Source organism: Lissotriton vulgaris, chromosome 7 (assembly GCF_964263255.1).
Source record: "Lissotriton vulgaris chromosome 7, aLisVul1.2, whole genome shotgun sequence".
In the NCBI taxonomy this organism is placed as follows: domain Eukaryota; kingdom Metazoa; phylum Chordata; class Amphibia; order Caudata; family Salamandridae; genus Lissotriton; species Lissotriton vulgaris.
In genome coordinates this window covers 686,975,432-687,000,762 of record NC_141695.1, presented here as the reverse complement: position 1 = coordinate 687,000,762, position 25,331 = coordinate 686,975,432, and the positions used below count along the sequence as shown (strand labels likewise).

At 46.5% G+C, this 25,331-nt stretch overlaps 1 protein-coding gene across 1 annotated transcript in view; it reads left to right on the top strand.

Annotated features, from left to right (window-relative positions):
* Positions 1 to 9,855: 9,855 nt before the first annotated feature.
* The window catches only part of LOC147702253 (sterile alpha motif domain-containing protein 9-like), an 89,142-nt gene continuing 73,666 nt past the window's right edge, over positions 9,856 to 25,331 (top strand). Inside the window, exon 1 of the mRNA XM_086930905.1 lies at positions 9,856 to 10,148. The gene's annotated coding sequence lies outside the window, so the exon portion shown is untranslated. The remainder of the gene's footprint in view (positions 10,149 to 25,331) is intronic.

The following is a 25,331-nucleotide window of genomic DNA, read 5'->3' as shown; positions in this document are numbered from 1 at the left end:
GTAATCGATGCAGCATCTTTTCTCTCCGTTTGCTTTCGGGACAAAAAATAGCGGGGATGCTGCTGGTGACCTAGAAGGTCGTATGTATCCGATGGCAAGGTATTTGTCCAGATAGGCCCGCTGTGTTTCGTTCTCCGGCATGGTGAGGGCGTAGATCCTACCGTTGGGTATCTCCGCTCCTGGCAGAAGGTCTATCCGGCAATTGTATGCCCTGTGGGGAGGGAGTACCTCAGCCTCCGTGTCGCTTAACACTGCTTCATATGCTTTGTAGCATAGAGGAAGAGACACTTCTTTTTCTGCGGCCGTGGCAATCCACTGTATTGAGGCCAAAGCTTGCGAAGGGTTAGGTAACCCAGAAAAACAATGTTCTAGGCAGTATGGAGAACAGAACTGCACTGTCTTGGTAGTCCATTGTATAGACGGATTGTGTTTTTGTAACCAAGGAAGCCCCAATATGATCCCATATTGGGGGGCTTCGATTATGTTGAACGCCATTTGCTCATGATGAGTTCTATTGTAGGAGAGTTCATACTCTGGAGTATGGTACTTGATGGGCCCAGCCTCTTGCTTCTTCCCGTCGACTGCATATACTGTTTCTGGATGAGTCTTGGTGACAAGACGCACCCCCAGCCGCCGGGCTTCTGTGTAATGCATAAAACAACCGGTAGCCCCTGAATCCACCATGGCACGAATACTTTTTTCCTCGGATTCTATCACCAGCGTCATACCCAGGAATAGATGATTCCGCTCCTGGTCGCTCCCAGGTGTTATTGAAGGGATGATGTTCTTGCTTGATGGCTCCCCTTCGTTCACCTTCAAGATTTGGGGTTTTCCTGCTCCTTTCCAACGACTCCTGCTGCGGTTTGTCTGCCCCGAAATCTGCCAGGTCTGGGTTTCACAGGGCATTCCCTTAAGAAATGCCCCTTCTTGCCGCAATATAGGCAGAGCCCCTGTTTGCGACTGTAGTCTTTTTCGCTCAACGTCAAGGAAGCCCGCACTGCACCTATGTCCATAGGTTCTGGCGTTGTGGGTGATTTTTCCCCAATGCTCAAGTGTTCGTAAGGCGTAACAGCCTGTTCTTTCTTCTTGTGCTCCCCCTTCCGTTCCTTCATCCTATGATCCAAGCGCAGGGTGAGTTCGATAAGATCCGAGCATGTACTGGGTTGGGGGTCAATATGTGCCAATACGTCTTTCAGCTCGTCGTTCAGCCCTTGGTAGAATAAAGCTGTTTGTTTGGCTTCTGGCCAATCCGTTTCCACCACCAACCGACGAAAACTGTTCAGGTATGTCACCAAGTCAGAGTCACCCTGTTTGAGCCTCAGCAATTCCCTGTCCGCGGTGAAAGTTTCGGCCCTTCTATCGAATGTTTTTTCAAATTCTGCACGAAAATCATCCCATGCATAGAGAAGAGGGTCATCTTTCCTAACAACAGGGACTGCCCATTGCGCTGCTTCACCCCCCAAATATGAAATTAGAAAGGCCACCCTAGCTTGGTTGGTAGCAAACATTTTTGGCTTACACATGAAGTGCAGCAACACTTGTGTCATGAACACCTGCACCTTTTTATTGTCCCCATAAAAACGCTCAGGAGGGGCCAAGGGTATCTGAGAGGGCATTTCTACCACTACTGAGGTAGAGGGACTCTGACTACCACCTGTCGTGGTTGGAGGCCCGGGCAACCTGTCCACCCTGGCTCGTAATTGTGCATTCTCAGCTCTAGAGGCTGCCACTTCTCTATTGGATGCCGCCAGCTCAACCTGAACCTGTGCTAATGCTGCCAGTACGTCCTCTATTGTTGCCATTGCAGAGTTCAGCACAGCCAAGAAGTGGATACAATTCTTGGGACGATAATTCTGTCAAGCTCTGCTTTCTGGCCTCTTCGGGGCTGTGCTGAGATACCTATAACCTCCGCTTGTGAACGTCCTCAGAGTCTGAAGTATAGACACAGACTGCTAAGTAAGTTGAACCGGGGAGGGAAAGGATGGGGACAGCAGGGAGGGAGATCTGCAATGACAAACGACAGGTATTTAGAAAACACCCCCGTGACTTTCAGAACTGACCCACCCACTTGTGTCCCTTAAATCAAACACTTCAAATGAGCTCCCCCGTACCTGTAAAGGAAAATACAATGGACTAATTCCTAGGAGACAAGCAGCGAGGTGGTACCAGGGACTCTACCCAACTGCAGGGAAAAAACAGAAAGAAATGCAATGAAACACAAAACTTAGTTTGGGTTGCACTGTTGCTAACAAGGATCTCCTCACATACCAGAGTTATGAGTGAACACGCTTCAATGGGTATTATAATCCCTCTGATTGGGTGCCCTTCAAATGTCTCCTGCGTAGGATGAAAAGATAAACAACGTTGTGGAAAGAAATCAGAAGAACATAATAGCAGACGTGGTTAAATGAATTCACAGTACGGTCTACTAATGCTGTTTGTGCAATTTCCGTGGGTGTTACAGACACACCTCTAAACCATAACACAATCAGCCGGTGACCCAGGAAACCCGCCGTCGTTTGCATGGGGGTTTAAGCAAATGCGACAGCTCCAGGATATTGCCAAAGTTAAAGAATGTCCACTTTCAAATGCGGCAGTGCTTATTCCCTCTCAGCCGAGAGGAATCAAAACCGCCCAGAGTGCCACGCAGGAAGCGTAAACCGCAACCCTAGTACCAGGAAGTTCGAAAACGATACCAACACAGAGTATCGAGGCTCCGTAGGGGTAAGAACCCTTTCTCTTACCGCTACTCTGGAATACCAACCGACAGCCAGGAACAGAAACAAATTATCGGCACCGCCAATCCTTTCGGTGTCTCTTTATTTACGGGGATGCGCGCGCACCGTGCGTCACATACGTGACGTGCCTCCCAGCATGCTGGGAGTTGTAGTTTGTTGCCATCGGGAAGTTTGTTTAGGAGCGCGCTAGCCGGGTCAACGCACATTACTCATGCAGATCTTGACACGCGTGTTGCGCTTTAGCAGCTCCCCTTGCCCGTTTTTTATTGCTGCAGGCAGCCCCGGCTGCCTCCGATCGCTGTACGCGATCAGGAGAGACTTGGCCCCCCCGCAGGGAGCGAGGCGCACGCTGAGGCCTTCGCTAGCTCCCAGCCTGTGTCTCCGGGGCTCGCGTGCGTCTCAGTACGTGCGCAGCCCTGTTCAGTGCCATCAAAGACGCTCTGCCCCGAGCTGAAGAGGGGATTTGTTGTCACGCAGCAGGCCAGGAGACGATTTGGGCCGTTTTCTCGACATTATTAAGCCAGCCTTAAGGTCGATTTTCGATTTTCTCCTACTTCATGCTTGTGACAGAATTTAACCCCTGACTGACCAGGGCTCTTCAAGCCACAATTTCTGGGGCCCCAAATCTGTTCTCCGGATAGGGGTTTATACCTCCATTAGTCCTAGAAAGGGACTATTTACTCTTTGAGTAACTTTAGTGACTTTAGTATTGTTTTTGACTGGCTCCTGCGCCTGGCACTGCTCCCAACCGACGCTCTTATTTTGGGCTTATAATTAAGCTTCCCTCTGGGGATTTTGACTGGATTTTTCAAATCTGTTGATGAGAATGGCAGAATGCTACTGCTATCAAGAGGAGGTTTCTGCGTGCGAAGATCAGGGCGATGAATAGTATTATGAGGTAGAGTCCATCGAGGACCTCATTGACAAAAAGCTAGTCGTAAAATTAGGTAAGACCCTTTCTTCAGCCCTGTTACCCCTCGGTAAGAAGTTAGAATTGTTGGTCCCTGATAAGCCCAAACCTCTTTCATCCACTGTTCCTGACCCAGCCCCTCCCCCCCTGGCGAATGTTCCCGCAGGTTCCTATTGACCCCATGTACACTCCTATGCTAAACTGTACAAATCTAAAGAAAATTCCAAGGGTGAGTCCCCTGCCCTTCCTCAGTCATCTCCTATCCCGGGGCAACATACCACAACTGATACTGGTGCTGACACTGATTCCTCTCAAGCATCCAAGCCTCGTAAGTGCGCAAAAAAGCGTAAGCACGCTTCCTCCCCTGTTAATCCTTCTCCCTTCATCTTCGACCCCTCAGACATTACCCCCCACTTAGATAGCTCGATAACCACCTTTTTAAAGAAATATATAAAGGATCCCAAGAAGGGGATTGATCGCGCCCTTTGGGCTAGCCAAGATAATGTCCTTGACCTTTCGAGCCCTTTAGCTAAGATTCTGGAACTAGCCTCCCAGGCTCAGGAGACGGGTGACGCTATCCACCCTGGGGTCCTGGCTGATTGGACGCTAAGGGCGATTTGCATGCTTGGAAACGCTAACTGCGCCCTGGCTTCATAGAGACGCAAATCCGTAATTCTCAGAATTTATCCACAGTTAGTGGAATTGGCTTCATCGGAACCGGGCCCGTTGGCAGAGGGCCAGCTCTTTGGTGACAAATTTGTAAAAGACATCGCCAAGTTTGTTAGCACTTTCGCTTCCCTCGACAAATCCCAGGCTTCATTGAAAAGAGTGCTACACCAGGTATCTGGTAGGGCCGGGCGTGGCAGAGGACGCTCGACCGGCAGCTACTCGAATACTAGTCCTCAGCGAGGATATGCCCCAAGACGCGGCAGAGGTTACACCCAAGAGCCCGAGCAAGCGGGCTTCTATCCTTCTAGGTCGCATGGCTACGTAGGCCGTTTCCAACGGGGTGTTAACCGAGGATATAAGAATTTTGACAACCAATCCTTTGGTAAGTCCTGTGTGTCCGTCGATTCCCCTCAGGGGCAGATTGTTACATTTTGTAGTCCATTGGACGACTCTCACCTCAGATGTATGGGTTCTTGAAACTGGACAGGGCTACCAGATAGAACTGTTAGATTGTCCCCGTCAAGCTTTCCCTCCCCGCCCTCTCCTTTTTCCCTTCACAAACAGAGATTTATAGACTCAGAACTAAAAGAGCTTTTGGCCAAGCAAGCCATTGCCGTAGGACCCTTCATTCCCGAAGGTTTTTGCAGCAACCCCTTTTTGTTACAAAAGAAGGGCAGTGGCCAACGCCTGGTGTTAAACTTGAAGATTTCAATCCCTATGTAATTTATCGACACTTCAGGATGGAGGACATCCATCTGTTGAGAGATCGCCTGTTGGAAGGAGATTGGATGGTCCAGCTGGACCTGAAGGATGCGTACCTGACTGTCCCAGTTTGCCCCTCTCATCAAAATTCTGCCTTTTTCAATGGAAAGGGCGTTGGTATCATTATCAAACTCTTCCCTTTGGTTTTTCATCAGCTCTGTGGGTCTTCACCAAACTCCTGAAGCCCGTGGTCTCCCGCCTGCGGGAGATGGGTGTCCGACTCATTGTGTACTTGGATGACAGGTTGATTCTGGCCCAAGAGCGGACTCTGCTTCTCACTCTTTTGGAGTGGACGACCTCCCTGTTACAGAGTCTGGGTTTTACTATCAATTCCAAGAAGTCTGTGCTGATTCTGAGTCAACAGATTGAGTTCCTGGGCTTCCTAATAGATTCCATCTCGGCCCAACTCCTTCCAGTAACCAAGATCAGTCCATAAAGAGGGAGATCAGAGCCACCTTGTCCAAACGCTTGACTTCTCTGAGAGTTCTAGCAAGAATAGTGGGTCTTCTTGCGTCATCGATTCAGGCCTTTTTTCCGGGTTCCTTACACTACAGGGCCTTGCACAGACTCAAGATTTACTGTATTCGATCACCTCATTCCCTTGTCCCCGGAAGCCCGGGAAGAGCTTCGATGGTGGTTGGAGCACGTGACGGCCTGGAACGACTGGCAATTTTCGGCGCAGCCCCGGACGTGGTTGTCGAATCAGATGACTGTCATTGGGGCTGGGGCGCTCGCTGTGGAGATTTTACCACAGAAGGAAGGGGGTCAGCCGAAGAATTGGATTTACACATAAACTGCCTAGAACTGTTGGCTGGCTCTTTTGCCATCAGGTCTATCTCACCCCTGAAGAGCATTTTGTTGCATCCTGCTTCGAATGGACAATGTCTCAGCGGTGAGATATATCAATCGGTTAAGGGGGGACGATGTCCTGCATGCTTGTGAACATAGTGAAGAAATTCTGGCATTTTTTGCCTGGACCGCAGGATTTCGGTTGTGGCAGAGTACCTTCCGGGGAAGCTCAACCAGGTGCTCAGATCATGGATATGCGAGGCCCTTGCCAGATAGACCTGTTTGCCTCTCGCCTCAATGCTTAACTTCCCCTGTTCTTCAGTTGGAGACCGGATCCGATGGCGATGGCAACGGACGCGTTCCTTCTCCATTGGGGACATCAGAGGAATTATGCCTTTCCTCCGTTTGCTCTGATCCAGAGAGTGGCGGCCTTTGTCCGCCGGCAGAGGGCTTCACTAGTGTTGGTGACACCTTGTGGAAGACTCAGTTGTGGTTTCCCACACTTTTGGAGTTATCTGCGGATCTTCCGTTCCAGATTCCAGTGTTCCCGACTCTCCTCCAGGACCCAGTGGGGTCATGCCATCCACTGGTTCTTCAGAATCAGTTAATAATGATGGTATGGACGCTCTCAGGCGACATGAGAGCATTGCAGGACTTTCACAGGCAGATGCCAGCTTTATGCAGCAAGTGTTGGGCTCCTTCCACCTGGAGTTCTGGACTTTTTGGTTCCGTCCAGAGGTGTCAGGGAACAACACCCAAAGACCCCGGAGTTCCACCTGCCTTGGTGCACAAATGAACAGAAACACGGGCTTCTCGATGGTGGCGTCAAAGACCAAAGGTTTATTACTGCAGGGACACAGAAGTCACAGATACTACACACGGGCAGTAACTAGGAGCCTGTTCGATTTGTACAAAGAGGGTTGCTCCTTATATACTGAATTTTAAGCTGGGGGGAAATTCTTTACATGTAATACATTCCCAAAACCTTTGTGTCTAAAACAATAAATATTTGGCGTTACACAGGAACCGTCGATAATATCTGAGGCCAAACATTGCGAAAAGAGGGGTTCCCACTAGTTTGTCACAATTCTCTGTCAATATTGCATTCAGGACCCGGACCGCCTCATCGTAAAGTTCGTTACCTCCCCCTAATAAAGATTCAGAAAGAAAGAAACAGAGCCAGGTGTGGAAGATAGAAAAGTGGGATAAGGGATGTTTGTGGGTTGTAAATGGGCAAGGCTACCGGCTTCGGCCGCCTAATCATGATCAGGACAATGGACACGAAGACCAGTTTGGCAGGACTGGCCTCGGGCAGAGGAGGCAGCCTTTGTCGAGTCATGCAGCTACAGCGTGATCTGGTTTAAGGTGCACGTGTCATGAAAGAGGTGAATCTCCGGCTAAGGTTACGTGTCCTTAATCCAAATGAAGTGATCAGAGGTTATTGCGTATGTGAGGGCAAGAAATACAAAATGGCGGCCATGATCTAAGATGGATGCCGTGGATAGATCAGAAATGTGTTTATAAAAGGAGTGCTCTTGCTCGTAGCGTAGCGAAAACACCAGGATATACTAAATGGATCATTTGCGGTTCGCTGATACCAATATTATGTATTTCCGACAAACTTGAAAACACGGGTTCAAATTGTCACGGAACCTCACACCAGAAAACGATATTCAGCTTCATGGAAGAGATGGGTGGATTGTTGCCTTCAAAGGCAGGTGGATCCCGTGGGATCAAATGTAACTGAGATCTTAAATTTCCTGTCTGAATGTGCAGAATCAGGCCTTGCTTATAGGTCGGTTAATAACTTTAGATCCGCTATTTTGGCTGGACACGATCAAATTGATGGTGAGCCGGTGGGAATGCATCCCCTGGTTTGTAAGTTGCTTAAGGGTGTCTGGGTGGCCAACCCTCCTCGGCCTAGGTAGTCTGCTTTATGGGATATTTCTAAAGTGCTCTCCCTTCTGGAATCCTGGCCGGATAATGTTGATTTGTCTTTAAAACAGCTTTCGGTTAAGCTTACAATGTTGCTTAGTCTAATTTCATGTCGAAGAGTTTCTGATGTGCGAGCTTTAGATCGAGCTGGTGGATGTTTTCTCCTCAAGGGGTCTCTTTCGTGATCTCAAGACGGACCAAGACCATGTTTCGTTTGGTGGAGTATCCTTCTTTTCCTCATAATAACCAGTTATGTGTTTTGCAATATTTGAAGTGTTATGAAGAACGTACGTTTGCACACAGGTCTGAACCTTTGGGTCAATTGTTGATTTCTGTTCAGAAACCATTCAAGCCAGTCTCTGCTGCCACCGTAGCTAGATGGGTTATGTTGGAGGCAGGTATTGACATCTCTGTTTATGGTGCCCACTCTGCCAGAGGGGTTATGGCCTCCAAAGAATACTTGTTATGCTCCAGGTTGGCAGATATCCTCAAAGTAGCTGACTGGTATTCTGATTCAAAGTTTAAAGTGTTTTATTATAAACCAATTCCTCATGTATTGATGCTGTGATTGATGAGCTTTGAACCAGCATAATCAGAAGCCTCCGGTCCTGCCATAGAATACAAAATGGTCTAGCTATCGCAACAAGAATTTTAGATTCTATTAAGGACACGGAGGCGAGGATTATCCCACCCTTTGGGACAGTTTATGCAACTGTAAAGTTGTTTTGATATTATAAGTGTTTTAACAACTTTTATGCCCACCCGATGAGAAATGAAGTTGTGGGCTCCCTTTCTCAACCTTGTTTTCTGTTTTAAGAAATAATTCCAACAAGAGTTGATTGCCTACTCCGGATGGAGCCGTCTTGTCTTCCTGACAGAAGAGGAACTCTTCACTTGCGGTGGATTATTCTCCGTTGAGAATTCTTAAGGAACTGTTCAGCTCTCCGTTGAGAGTTTAAGACTTTGCTTTGTTCTTATTGGACTGAGTTCGCGCAAAAAAAGAGGAAGACAGATTAGTGTCTCTCTACTTTGTATACTTGATATTGCAGTGATTGGCTGTTACAAAGGCAGCGTGGTTCAAAAGCCTCATGGGTATTGATGTTTTTTATTGTTGTAGTTTTACTTTAATTGGCTGCTGTGTTTGCAGTAAAGAAATAGAGAAAGCATAATTTTCGCCTCCCTGTCCTTAATAGAATCTAAGGCCCACATGCATCAAGCATTTTTGTAGTCGCAAACGGTGCGATTACTTAAAATCGGCCGTTTGCGAATGCAGTAGTGCTTTTTGGGATGCATGAAGCAATTTTAGAATTCGCAACATTGTTGCGAGTTCTAAAATTGCGGGTGCTTTTAAGAAGTCGCAGATGTGCGACTTCTTAAAAGCAATGCATCATTACTTTGACAAGTGGAAATTTGCAATTAGGGTTCCAAATTTACCGAGTGGTTGAACCACTCGGTAAATTTGGAAAAAGTGTTTAAAATGTTGAAAATGCTTTTTTTTCAACATTCATGTTACGGACACACATGTCCTTAGGACATGTGTGTGTGCAACATGATGCGAAAAATACATTTCAGGGGTGCAGGGGGGGGTCCTTTGGACCCCCCCCTGCACCCATGAAATTTTCTAAGTGCCACTCGCAATTTGCATTGACTCCTATGGGCCTTTTGGCCCATAGGAATCAATGGGAATTGCGAACATTAACTTAAGAATTCGGTATTTCTTTGGGATTCGGTAAAAATTGCGATTTTTACCGAATCACAAAGAAATACCGAAAAAAATGATGCATAGCATTTTGCACTTCTTAATTTGCGATTCCTTATTTTTTCAAATTAAGAAATGCAAAATGACACAATGATGCATGTGGGCCAATAATTCTTGTGGCGATACCTAGAAAATGTTGTATTATCTTTCCAACCCACTATTGTCATTACATTTGTCTGCTGGCTGCGCCTTTCCCAGAACGTCAGACACGAAACTGAAACTGTACACCAGTATCCCCACCCACCTTCTAAGTCACGCTCCTACAATAGGGTGCGGCGGTTCCTCATACTTTCGCCGTAGTTGCTAGAATACCAGTTGAAACGGGAAGAAACGTGATCGTCCCCTGAGTGCGTCAGTCTGTCTCTGTGATAGGAAATGGGCACGGAGCGCCATTCCTCCTCGCGCCCGGTTCACGGTGTCGCGTCCTCTCTCTGCTGCTAAATCTCTTCCATGCATTGCACGCTTGGAGTCGGCCCTCTGCAGGACAGTGGACGAAAAGTCTGCAGATCAAGGAATCGCTTCATTCGGAAGAGGAGCCCCTGCAGGCTGGCTGAGACGGGGGCAGACCCCGTTCGCACATTCGCCTGTAAGTTCAGAAGGTGTCAGAACATTTTAGAAGGGGGAAGCTCGGCGTTTGTCGTTCCATGAGTTTGCTGTTTATTACTACTTTTGACAATGACACTTCTGTTCCCATCCACTGGCAATGAACGTTACAACAATCATTGTTTATCTTGTTTGAGGGAACATAGGCGTATCTATGAACGAGACTATCGGGTGTGTTATTGAGCCAAACGTTGTTGCACTCATCCCCATATTTTCCTATACTATCTTTAAATATATAGAAGGTGATTGATGTTCACGATCGGGGGAATATATCATTTAAGCGATTTGTTTACACCTTGTTTGATTTGCCGAACGTGAGCACCTCAACACACGCTCACTGAGGCAGCCGTGAACAGGAAACAATACCTAACCATATCACATAGCCCTGACACAAAGAGTCGCCTGTAAAGCGACCATATAGAGCACCAAAATTACATTTTAAGATGCCTTATGTAACTACGGCTGTCTGTGACTATATAAAACCACAAAGTGCAAGGTGACTGGCAATATCCTTTAAATATATTCTTTGCAATACTTTATTTGCTATTGCGTTTTGTCACTTCAGGCCAGGGGGAGATTTGTAAAGTGATCAAATATAGGTGGAGCCTATTAATATTTAGGATTACATTCTTTTAAGTTCATTGTCGAACTTGCCATGACTCGCACTGGATCCTTGAAGTAAAGCTGTAGATGCACAGCTTAACTGAGGATTTACTAGACTACTACAACTCCCTGATAGAACAAGCCTTACTCTAGCATGTTCCTGCCTTCACTGGCTTCATAAGAAACACAACAGGCTGTACATAGCCACCGACAGTCATCTCCTGGTGGTCTTCACAAAGTGCTTCCTCTGTCAGGGGAGACGAGGAGCGTCGCCCCACTCACTGGCTCAGAGCCAGCAAGTGAAAAATAAAATGTTATACCATAATTGTTTACATTTTCATTTGCTGGCTCTGAGCCAGCTTGTGCAGGGAGGAGCGGGGCCAGGGCAGAGGAGGGGGGACGAGGAGTGCTATGTGCACTTCTAAGTGCACATGTGTGTTTGGCTGGCCATCGCCGGCCGACCAAACATACATGCACACCTATAGGTTTCTCCAACCGGCTGTATTGAACAGCCAGGCTGGAGAAACACCACAGACTCCCTGCCCTGAGCAGAGCATCTTTTCAGCCCACTTAGGCCGTTCCCCATGCTGGTGTCTTAGAATCAGAGCAGAGCAGGGATTGCACAGGGAGTCTGATGCTGCCCCAGTGCTGGCTGGACCAGGAAGCAGCACAGTAGAACACCGAGGTGCGAGAAGCGATGCGGCCGGCAGCTTCAGGTAAGTGTTTTTTAGAATTACTTGGGGTCAGATCAATCGCAGACGAAGCCGCCATTAGACCTATTGTATTCTGGTGGCGTCTGTGGGTCACCCCACAATTGGTTGACTACAGGGAAGAACTGAAGGAGGTGTTGAGTATACAAGGGGTGGGAAACTACAGTGGCTGGCTTTCATCCGGGATACATTTATGGCTATGGGAAGGGGCAATTTGTGGTACAACCCAGAAGTAACCTCTCCTTTAGTATCAAGGGAGGACTTGAAAGGGAGCTAGTGGGGGAATAAACTGGCTCGCCTCCTGGGGAGTTCTACATTAGGCAAGCTTATCACTGTGTTTTTAGAAATTAAAGAACAGTACATATTAGACATTAAACCAGCTGCTGTGAGGAAGTTATATCTACTGTTTAGGCATGGGGTACTCCAGCTGTGTGCTTTTACAAATAAATGGGGGGGGGGGCTCACAAATGTTGTGTTGCCCAACCTGTAATAACGCAGGGGAGACGGAATATCATGTACTCTTTTTTTTCTGACCAGGATATAAGAAGGTGAGAAAACGTTGGTTGATCCAGCTATGTAGGAACCTGGGAACCAGGCACTGCATAGAGGCTTGTAGGATATTGAAATATGATACGTGTCTCCCTGTCGCATTTTTTGTAGCTGGCTTTTTATCCTCTATCTCGCTGAGCTCTCTTGAAGTTGACCCCCATAGATTTTGGCTGATTACTCTATAACATTTTTACTGGACTCTGAATGTCTTTTTATCTGTATGTAATATTTATGTTTTTTTAATGAGCTCTTTTAACTATATTAGCGATGTATATTTGGATTTATGAATAGTATACATAAAGCTAACAAGATGAAAGGTGCTTTCTGGGATATGGCATATGCCTTGTAAATAGTTTACAGTTGATAGGCACTTAAAAAAAAAACTACTGTAATGGAGGGCCAGTGGGCTTGAGCTTTTCCTTGCAAGGATTACCGTGTATTTACTTATGCTCGCTTTCTATATTGCACATAAATTGCACATGCACTTTAATGAAGTTTTGGGATCTGGCCGGCCAAAACACATTTAGTTTCTGTGTCATATTTATGTGATTAACATGCTCTCCTGCAAGATGAATGGATTTCCTTACACGATTTTATCCTTGAAACAAATTAAATGTACTGTATCATACATATACTTTTATGGTCATATTGGCCGAAATAAACTTTAAAAAAAACAATTATACCACCCACGTCCACCCCTCCTGCGCTCCCCCTCCACCCGCCATATCACCTCTTCATTGTGTCGGCCCCCACTGTTGTCTGTATTTAAAATACACTGCTAGCTGACTAGAGAAGCACACAGATCTCCCACGGGCACTTCTTGTCTGATGCACATTGACTGCCTTCTCACTAGCCCCAGGCTAGTGTGGCATGTATCAGGTAACCCAAGAGTGGTGTCTTCCATTTGACTTCAGCCACTTCTGCTGTCAACATGCCAATATTTATCTTGTAAATGGTGATTTCATTTAGAAAGATACTACTCATTTAGCAACACACTAGTCAAAGGAGCTGCTGCAGGCAGCTTGTGTGAGAACAGATTTTAGAAAAGTCATGGCAGCTTATAGCAAATATCTTAAGGACATAATGGGCGCATGTATGGCACATATCACAGATGTGCCGATTACTTGTATTCAGATCATAAATGTGGACATTGTAGGGGGCAAGGCAAGCAAAAGGTGTTGACCAAAAACAAACTCATACATTTGAAGGTATTCACAAACACTTGGATACAAAATGTGTCCCCAGTGGACAGGAAAAATGAATTAAAAAAGGACTATTTACATATGTGCTCCAGTGGAGTATCTACCATGTGGACAGTCAAATTAAGTACACACAGTGAATACGCAATATACATGAAAATATATGATGTACGTAGACTTCCATGAGTATATTGCTGTTCCATTTTGTGCAGTCGAAAAATGTGGAGAATCTAGGCAAATGGTAAAGGTAAGTCAGGAGTTCACAGTTTTGCATGTTTTTCTTAGTCAGGCCCTTCATCTTCCTGCCAATGCCTAAGTTCCTCAAAAGTGAGCATTTACAAACATGCTTAGCACCAGCAGAAAGAGCTACATCAAGTTACATTTACAGGAGAAGAAAGGATAGACTATTGACACTGAACTTACCAATTTGTAATGCATCTACACACTACTTTTAAGCATAACCCTCAACTCTTCAATTCTTTCAATAAATAGGAAGATCAAATTGATATTTTCACAGTCCTTTGTATTTTCAGGGTCGAGCCTGCAACAGACTGTTGTATACATAAAAGGGCTTGGAGCCCACCCGTTGCTTACCATGTGTTGGCTTGCATTGCACTCTTCTTTACAGCCTTGTAATTCATCAAGGCAGGCTTAACATCATTTCCGTTCCTCTCTGTGGAGCAAGGACCAAGCACTGATTGATTCACCTTAATCAGTGCCCGTCCACCACTCCTTAGGTGAACGAACAATGGATTTAACCCAGATCTCTTGACTGGGGGTGAATGCATGATTGATTCAGCATTCTGTCCATCATTTGTTTGCGTTGCCTTTTCACCATAAGTGGATGGGTATGCCTAGACGTGGGTCCCTAGCTCACTGTTCCACTGGAATCAAGCTAGCCTGACTGATGAAGGGTAATACCCAGAAACCGGTCTTAGGATGTTTGTTTCCGGTCCAGGGAGGATCTGGCTTGGCATTTCGGTCTGGACTGTTCCCACGAGGCACAGGGTCAAGACTGATTTGCATTTGGCTGGGGTGACATGGTGAGCATACGAACAATGGATTTAACCCAAATCTCTTGACTGGGAGTGAATGTATGCTTTATTCAGCATTCCGTCCATCATTTGTTTGTCTAGCACTTTTCACCCTAAGTAGGATGGGTATGCCCAGACATGGGTCCCATGGTCACTGTGCCACTGGAATCAAGCTACCCTGGCTGATGAAGGGTAATGCCCAGAAACTGGTCCTAGGATGCTTGTTTCCGGTCCAGGGATGATCTGGCTTGGCAGTTCCTTCAGGACTGTTCCCATGAGGCACAGGGTCAAGACTGATTTGCATATGGCTGGTTCTAAACTGGTTTGACATAGTGGGCAAAAGAACAATACATTTAACCCTGATCTCTTGACTGGGGGTGAATGTATGATGTATTCAGCATTCCGACCATCATTTGTTTGCGTAACACTTTTCACCCTACGTCAGATGGGTATGCCCAGACGTGAGTGCCTTTCTCCCTGTGCCATTGGAATTAAACTAGCCTGGCTGATGAAGGGTACTACCCAGAAACCGGTCCTAGGATGCTTACTTCCGGTCCAGGGAGGATCTGGCTTGGCAGTTCGTTCTGGACTGTTCCCATGAGGCACAGGGTCAAGACTGATTTGCATATGTCTGAGTCAAACCTGGGGTGGCATGGTGAGCAAAAGAATGATGGATTTAACCCAGATTACTTGACTGGGGTGAATGTATGATTTATTCAGCATTCCGTCCATTATTTGTTTGCGTAGCCCTTAGGGGATTGAGGCACTATTTTGTTTTGTTTAACTTTTAGTGCCCAGCAAACTGAAGGCAGCGACTGGCAGAAACATGCCCAGCCGGACAAACACAATTACAAAGATTTATTTTCTATAGTTAAGTTTCTTTTATTATGCAAAGTCTTCTTTTCTCACTTTGCACTCATGTTTTCCTTTTCTTTTTGCTGCTGGGCACTGTTTTCCAAAGATGAGGATTATTTTATTGTGAAACAACATTGTTTCATTCCTACGGGTAATTTCTGAAATGATGCTTTAACACATAATCTGCAGTAGACCCCAATCCACCCTACTCCAATCTGCCCCACTCCAATCCAAGCCAATCCACCCGCCTCACCCAACACCAATTCGTCCCACTCAATACAGTCCACTCCATACCAATACAATCCACCCAACTCCAATGCAAACCACTCATCTCAATTCACTCCAATCCACTACATCCAATACACCCAAACCAACCCACTCCAGTCTGCCCCAATCTGATTCACCCCACTCCAATCCAAAACAATCTGCCCCTCTCCAATCCAAATAAATATGGCCCACACGAATCTGCTCCAGTCCCAAACAATGTGCCCCACTCCATTCCCAAACAATCTGCCCACTCCAATCTAAAACAATCAGCCCAACTCCAATCTGCTCCTCCAATCCAAAACAATCTGTCCCACTCTAATTTGCCCCACTGCAATTTGCCCCAATTCAATTCCAGTTCACCTCACCCCAATCCACCCAGTCCAACCTAAATCACCCCACTCCAATCCACTACAATTCACCCCAGAGCAATCCAACCCACCCCAATACATCCCAATCAACCCCACTTCTTCCCCAATCTGCCCAACTCCAAAACAATCTGCTCCACTCCAAAACAATCTGACCCACTCCAATCTGCTCCACAACAATCTGTTCCACTCCAATCCAAAACAATCGGTACCACTCTGATTCAAAACAATCTGTCCCACTCCCATTAGCCCCCCTCTAGTCATCCCCAGTCCAATTGGCTCCAATCCAAAACAATCTGCCCCTCTTGAGTCTGCCCCACTCAAATCCAAAACAATCTACCATACTCCAATCTACCCTACTCCAGTCCAAAGCAATCTGCTCCAATCCAAAACAATTTACCCCTCTTCAGTCTACCCCACTACAACCCAAAACAGTCTACCCCACTCCAATCTGCCCCTGACCAATCCAAAACAACCTGACCCAATCTTGTTGGCCAACTTCAATCCAAAACAATTTGCCCCACTCAATCCAAAACAGTCAGCCCCACTCCAGTCTGCCCCACTCCTATTCGCTCCGCTCCAATTCACCTCACCTCAGTGCACCCACTCCAATCCACCCCACACCAATCCAGTCCACCTCAATACAGCCCAGTCCAATCTACCTCACTCCAATACAATCCATATCACCCCAATTCACCCCACTTAAATCCAATCCACCCTAGTCCAAGACAATCTTCCCCATCCCAATCCAAAACAATCTCACCCACTCCAATCCAAAAGATTCTGCCCCTCTCCATTCCAGAACAATCTGACCTCTCCAATCAAAAACAAACAGCCCTATTCCAATACAGAGCAATCTGCCCCTCTCCAATCCAAAGCAATCTGCCTCACGCCAATCTGCACCACTTCAATCTAAAACAACCTGCCCCACTCCAATAGGCACAACAACAATCTGCCCCACTCCAATCCAGAACAGTCTGCACCACTCCAATCGAAAACAATCTGCACCACTCCAATTCAATACAATTTGTCCCACTCCAATCCGACTACTCCAATCCAAAAAAATCTGCCCCAGTCCAATTGAAAACAATTTGTCCCACTTGAATCCAAAACAATCCTTCCCACTCCAATGCACCTCATCCCAATCCAATGCATCACAATCCAATCCAGCTAAAGCTTGTCCACCCCACTCCAATCTACCCACCCCAATGCAATCCACCGCACTTCAATATAATCCACCCCAATCCAATTCACCCCAGTCCACTCCATTCCTCCCCACTCCAGCCTAATTCACCGCACTCCAGTCCAATCCACTCTACTCTACTCTACTCCAGGCCAATCCACCCCACCCCAGTACAGTTCTCCTCACTTAATCCTATCCACCCAGTTCACCACACTCCAATCCATTCCACTCCAGTCCAATCCACTTCACTCCAATCCACCTCACTACAGTCTACTCCCCTCCATCCCACCCACTCCAGTCCAGCCCCCATTCACTCAAACACACCCCACTGCAAACCACCCTACTCTAGTCCAGTCCACTCCAATCCAACCCACCCATCCACCTCACCCATTTCAATCCATCCCACCCAGTCCACCCACTCCAATTCAGCCCACTCACTCCAACCCAGTCTACCCCAATTAATTCTACTCCAATCCAACCCACCCCACTACCTCAATCCACTCAATCCATATCCCACTCTGCACCACTCCTCTCTACGCCACTTTCTGCCACTGAACCCTACTCCAATCTTCTCAACTCTATGACCCTCGACTCGCCTCCTTCATTCTAGTTACTGATTGCCCTCCATCCACTTATTTTGAAATTTTGACTTCATAAGTACAACCAAAGCCAACCAAATGTGGAAACAAGTAACCACAAAGTTCAGCTTATCTTCCTCTAGGAGAATTGTGAGGATAGATTCTGAGTGACAAGCCTACAAACAGCTGTTGACTGAAGGCATGGTCCTTTTTGGACTCGGTTACTAGTGATCCTATGGCCTGCAGCACCTGGTCTTGATTGGTCAGGAGCACTGAGGTTGGGTCCTTGGTACCCAGCCGGTAAATCTATGCGGGCTTCACAATTGTCACTGTTTCACAAACCACTCCCGAAGTGAACCTACGGTAAAGTAGTTGGATAAAATACCAAGCCAAAGCTTTAAGTTAATACAAATATCTAAAACAAGATCATACAATGCACATATGGACTACATCCTCCTCAGGGACCTGAACCTCCACCTCAAGAACAACAACGCCAACTCCGCCACCCTGATCAACAACCTCGCCAACCCCGGCCTCAGACAACTCGTCACCACACCCACCCACGCCGCCAGCCACACGCTGGACCCTGTCTTCTCCTTGGGCAACCACGTCGCCTTCGATCACACCACCGAACTCCACTGGACTGACCATCGCTGCATCCATTTCACCTTCAAGAAACCAACCACGCAACACCGCACCCAACAGCTGCCTCGCCGCAGCTGGAGCAAAGTCACCGTAGACCAGCTGATCCCACCCTCTCCCAGAACCCACCCACCGACCCCACCAGCCCAGACGCCGCAGCCCGCAACCTCAGACAGTGGATCGACGACTGCTCCAACACCCTTGCCCCGTTCAAGAAACCCTCCAACAGCCATGACAGCAAGAGAGTTGCCTGGTTCACCGACAAACTCCAGACCTCCAAACGCGCATGCTGGAAACTGGAGAAGATATGGCTCCACGAGCACACACCGGACAACCACTCAGCCAACAAGGACGCCATCCGCCGACATCACCACCTCATCAGACTAGCCAAGAGTTCCTCCTTCACAGACCGCCTGGATAACAACGCTCACAACAGCTAAGAGCTCTTCAGCATCGTAAAGGAACTCTCCAACCCCAGCGCCAGCACCAACAACATCCCGCCTTCACAAGATCTGCGCAACTCACTAGCCATCTACTTCCACCGCAAGATCACTGACATCCACGACAGCTTCAACACCATGACCGCCCCTACGACGCCAGACTCCACCTCCCCTACGAACACCACTAGCACCAACCGCCTGATCTCCTGGACCAAATTCAGCGACGATGAAACACGCAAGGTCATGAACTCCTCCACTCAAGATCCCAGTCAGACCCATGCCTACACCACGTATTACACAAAGCAGACGCAGCCATTGCACCCCAACTACGGAAGGTCATCAACATCTCCTTTGATACAGCGGCATTCCCGGAAGAATGGAAGCACGCCGAAATCAACGCCCTCCTCAAGAAGCCCAAGGCGGACCCCAAGGACCTAAAAAACGTCCAGGCCCATCTCCCTGCTCCCGTTCCCAGCAAAGGTCATCGAGAAAATCGTAAACATGCAACTGGCCTGCCACCTCGAAGACAACAACATCTTGAACCCGTCTCTGTCCGGAGTCAGATGAAACCACAGCACTGAGACAGCCCTCATCGCCGCCACAGACGACATCAGGCGCCAACGAGACAAAGGCGTAACATCAGCCCTCATCCTCCTGGACCTATCAGCCGCCTTGGACACGGTCTGCCATCGCACCCTAAAGAAACGCCTCCAAGAAGCCTGAATCCAAGAGAAAGCCCTTGACTGGACCACGTCCTTCCTCTCTGGCAGAACTCAGAGCGTCCGCCTCCCACCCTTCCGATTTGAAGCCACCTACATCATCTGCGGCGTCCCCCAGATCTCATCTCTCAGCCCGACGCTGTTCAATGTATACATGGTCCCCCTAGCACGAGTGGCCGCCACCACGACCTCAACATCATCTCCTACGCCGACGATACCCAGCTCATCCTCTCCCTCACCAAGGACCCACACACCTCCAAAACCAACCTCCGCGAGGGAATGAAGCCCATTGCCGAATGGATGAGGAGCAGCCGTCTGAAACTGAACTCGGACAAGACGGAGGTCCTCATCCTCGGACCCACCCCCTCTGCCTGGGACGACTCCTGGTCGCCGACCACACTGGGAACACCACAGACACCCACCGACCATGCACGCAACCTAGGATTCAACCTCGACTCCTCCCTCTCCATGTCCAAACAGGTCAACGCCGTTTCCTCCTCCTGCTACAACACCCTCCGCATGCTCTGCAGGATCTACAAGTGGATCCCGACCGAAATAAGAAGAACGGTGACACAGGCCCTTGTCAGCAGCAGACTGGACTACGGCAACGCACTCTATGCAGGAATCTCAGCCAAACTCCTACGACGACTACAACGCATCCAAAACGCCTCCGCCCGACTGTTCGTCAACGTCCCCCACCACAGCCACATCACTCCCCACCTGAAAACCTACACTGGCTCCCAGTCGACAAGAGGATCACCTTCAAGCTCCTCACCCACGCACACAAAGCTCTCCACAACGCCGGAACAGCATACCACACACAGCGATAAAAATATATGAAACACATAGTCGCAGCATATGCACACCCTCCTCCCAAGCTCCCATGCCCCTCTGCCCAATACTCTCCGCACCTATCATCCCACTGCATACATTTCATTTTGTGCACGCAGTCCATCCAAACCTTGAGGTCTCCAGTTGGCCTCAGCAATAAAGGTCTTTATAAACTGCAATAAAACATTTAGTACCTTCAAACCAGATAGTACACAAATGAAGGAGGAGAGATGAACTCCCTAATATTTGGATAGTCTTTAGGAAGTGTTAAAGGCACTATCCCTTAGGTATTTTTAATTCATATACTGGGGGAGGATTGTGGGTTTGCATGCTCATTGATTTGGACTCATTTATCTTGAACCCTGAAATGTCTGAGATTTGCAGGATTTCATCCACCTACTTTGTTTGGTATTGAGCAGTCTGGCTGTTACCAAAAGTATTTCCTTTGCAAAAAGTGCCACTGTATAGTGTTCTGTATTAAACTTTAAGCCTCTGATGTAAACATTATTTTGGTGTTAGAGGTTCCAAATATAAATGAAACAATATAGGTGAGAGGATGCAACTCTGTTTGGTCCTCTTAGCTACAGTTATATCTGTTGAAAATGTACTACTGATCTTTGTCTTACCTTAGAATGTTGGTAGTTAGCTGATGTAAATTTCCTCATTATTGGTTCCATGACTGTATTGTCCAGTAATTTTGGCAATAGGATTCTATAAAGTTGACTGTAGACTTTCTCAGTTTCTAGCGTGAAGGGAAAAGTTTGCGTTTGCTTGTTCATCAATATTTATGTGTTTGCTACTAGGCATAATACTGTCCCAGTTTTGTCTATTTTTTAATTGTCAGATTGATACATTGATATTGCTTAGTCATATTCCATTCATATGGAATCATATTATCAACACATTTAAGAGGGTTAATAGTTCAAAGTCAGAGTAACTTTTATTTCGATTAAAAACTATAAAAAGGATACATACAACGTATTCAACATACAGTGCAATTCTAAAATTGTCAATAAAGTACACTCATAGGATAATCCATTGCTTCAGTAAATCACAATCAAATAAAACTAAAACCACTGTTCTAAATACCCACTGCTGGTTAAAATTTGAAGACCCTCTTTTCCCCTACTAGTCCTACTGCTAATAAATATCTAAACTAAAGACTATGGGCCCGATTCACAAAGATAAACCTAGACCAAAGTCTAGGTTTACAACTATCAGAATTCACAAAGGTAAGTTACCGGTAGTTTCCTTACATCTGCACTCGGGCAGAATCTAGTGCAGATATTTCACCGAGTGCATACATAAAGATACTTCTCGTAACTTACCGTGGTGAATACCGAAAGTCATAAACAGAGTATTGGTCTGAGTTTACCTCTATGAATCGGGCCCTATGTGTGGGGTGATGTCATGTTTTAAAATTCTCAGTGGGTCTAGATGTTTCCAAAAACACATAGTGCAGCAAATCGGGAGAATCCATTTCCTTCTGAACTCGGCAATAACTGTGGCCGCCACATTACATAAAGTGCAAATAGATTCTTTGTAGGCATTGTAGGTTGGTTTCCACCTTGTTACGAAAGCTTTGATTTAAATGTTTTTTTTTCATTTTGTTTTTATTTCAATTTTTCCTTTTGTAAAACAAATTGGCAAATTAGAGTGTTTTTTTTTTTCTTCAAGAAGTTTTGTCGTATCTTAAATTCATTTTTTATTTGGATTTGAAGGGTTTTGTAGTGAAATTTCGTATACAGCATTTTTGCCAGGTGGGGTTCAATAACATCTAGATACTTTTCAAACCTTGGGTATGGTTTGGCAGCAAAGAAAGTGTGTGGTCAACCTATCCGTTCTGGGATTCTGATGAGAAATGGTCAAGACGTGCTCCCAGTGTATCTATTTCAAGTATTTCTTGAGTGTACTGTAATGTTTGGAAAACACTCCATCAGTCTCAAGACAGCTATGTGGTCTATTCCTTTTAGGTTTATGTTCAACTAGACAAGTATCAGTGATGTAGACATTGGGACACCTAATAGCCTCCTTACAAACTTTCTCTCACTTAACGTAAGCTGACTGAGATTATCTACACCCCACAACTCCACCACATATAAAGCTGCTCCTTGGGCCTTATGCGTGTAGACCTCAAGGGCCCGAGTAATCGCTTTAGATATAGTGACTTTGTGTTTTTTAATGATAGCCATTGAGTTGTGGGTTAGAACAGTTTTAGCTTTATTGACATGCCGGAGCCATGAGAGTCTAGAGTCCAGCATTATACTGAGATAGCTGAAATCAGATACATACTCTAGTTTTTGCTGCTGAACTGTGATGTTTTTCCTGAAGGATTTGTGTGGTCTAATGGCCACATATTTTGTTTTACTAGGGTTGATTTCTAAGCCCTTAGCTATACAATACTTGCTAAAGCTATCAAGTAAGTTTTGTAGGTCCTTAGATGTCTGTGACATCAAGATGGTATCATCTGCAAACAGTAGTGCATGGACTAGAGCCCCGCACAACTTTGGAGAATCATGATTGCACTCCTGGAAATGCTTTACAACGTGACTGGTGCAGAGTGAGAATAGGGTAGGTGCTAGCACACACCCTGTCTCGCTGCCCTTTTTATTGGGATTTGTTCTGTATTTATATTTCTCAAAACAGTTACTGAAACCTCTTAACATGTCAAAATATTTCCTTTAAATTGTTAGTTACAAGAATTTTAGGCCATCCAAATTGAAAATCCTCTATGTGAAAGTCTTACAAGATTTTCCTTTGAGAAAATATGTAGAATCTGTGTCCCTTTTCCCTCAGATAATAAGTCACAGCCGACCCACCGCATCACCCAATGTCCGGCAAAACACATACAAAAATTAGCTCTAGTCATATTTACAGAAATTCTGGAATTTTTTTATTCACTCTTGAGGGGACTGGTTACCAAATTCTGGAAATCAGTAATTGTCCATCCTCTTTAAAAACATTTTTAGGTCTCGCCCTGGCGATTACAGCGTGAAGCGCTGTTTCACCGCAAGACATATAGTCAACGCCTGTCACACACACACACACGCGCACACGCACACGCACACACACACACGCGCGCGCACACATCCCCTCCACCCCACTCACCGGGCTCTTTCCGAGTGTCCCTCTCTCCCTCAGCAGCGGGTCAGTCTCTGCAGCAGGCGGGGCTCTCTACGAGCACGGGAGACCCGCTAGCTCACACGATCACTTCCAGCTGGCTTCACAGGCACAGGAGCGCGGGGTAGGCTCCCGTCAGCTTCCTGTCTTTTTGCGGCCCCACCCCCGTCCCAACACAGGTTGCCTGGCTTCCTGTCCAAGCCGGGCTGCGGCGGTGAGTTTCTCAATACCTGACTTGTTATTTATTTAAAAGAGGGCCCGTAATGCTTGTTTACTAAACTAATTGCCACTGAGTATCGCAATTAATAAAACAACCCTCGTTTTTTGCACCCAATGTTTTTCTGCGATTTTGTCTTCACTTTATACTTCCTGGAACAGATCTCACTGCACTGTGAGTCAGCAGATAACTAGAGCACCCCTCTCTCCGGTTCATGCGTCTTCCCATTTGTCTCCATGTCTGCCAACCTACACTTGGGGAAACATTGTGTTTTCTAGTGAATATGATTTTGTTTCGTTCAGAATTCAAGTGTCGTTGTTTCTAGGCACACCATTTACAAATGTCTGAAAAACTAAATTTTATAGCAGAATCGAATACAGCTGGCTGTCAAGAGAATAATTGGTTCAAGTGTCAGTAATGAATTACTTTAAAAATTAAAAAGTCTGTTACTTTTAAGTATAGGAGTAAAGGTCAGTACTGAAAGATCTCACATTTGAGAAAAGTTACTTAATAAGACTACCCCGACTAGAATGTCGACATAAACAGAGGACCCTCAGCCTGTCTGTCATCACCTCGCCGCTCTGGCAGCTTGGAACATTCCCGTGTAATTTCTGGGAGGGTCTGCTCGGCGAACCGTCCAAAGGACAGCAATTGTGGTGGGGAAGTGAGTGTATCGTGGTTATTTAACCCCTCCTTTCAAGAGCGGTGGGGCCAGAGAAACTGTAGAGAGACCCCCAGTGAAAAATGTGCCTCAGTATAGAGTTGACAGACCCGCCCCCCTTTCTCTCGTTGTAAATGCCACACCATTTTTCCTCTATTGTTGAATGCTGGTACAGACCCTGCATCTCGGAACACACCAACGCATCGTACAACAAAGGGGGTTTCTGAAATCCTTACTGGTGCTCACTCAGGCTAGGAGGCCTCAAAACCAACCAGACAAATTAAAAGCAGGGGACGTGCTGGACTAAGACCCCTCTTTGGATATTTTCCCTGGGGGAATCCTTTAAAATGTTACAGTGTCACAGAAGGCCTCAGATCAGAACCAGATGCAATCAAGCAAAATTACATTCTAGAATGCTTCCATTTGACTGTGACCTAGTATTGGATGAAGAGCGCTAGATCTGCACTCTTTCTCTCACGCAGAAGTACATACCACAATCTCATTCTCCTCTAGCACCCCGAAACTCTGCACACACACTGAGGCCACCTAGGACAAGTTCCTACACTGTAGCAGTCTAGCCCCGGTCCAAATTAAGCTTTGATGAGTGCTGATGGAGTGCTTTCAGCATGCTTGTTGGAGCTCATCCTCGAACCCATTCACCTCTACTCTCTCTGACGTCATAGCACCTAGCCGAATGAATGGGAGAGTGCTAGTAAATCCAGCTCTGACTCCCACTGACCCCTCGCATCACAGGAGGGGCAGCGGGATGTCAGAAGTGGAGGAGGCATCACTACTTACTCCCCCGGGACTCTACAGGGCCTGTGCCTTTAATTTACAGCATTTAATTTAAAGCCTCTGACAGGCCCACATACCGTTACAAGCTAGACACTCATCACACACACACACACACACACACACACTCCACCTCACTCTCTCTCTTATGCTTTCACTGTGCACCAAACATTTGTAAAGCCAGTAGGTTTGGCACTCACACTTGAGCACTGATGATAGCAATACAAAATACTTGCTACAGTGCAAAACAATTAAAATAAGGATTCCATTGTGTATATAATGTACTAAGGAGAGAGATTTTAACATGGGGTGACATGTACTTTTCAGAAATAAAATAGTCCCTCGTGTTCCAGGTCTCGCATTATTAAAGTTTGAGTTATTGGCATTGTAAATGACAATGC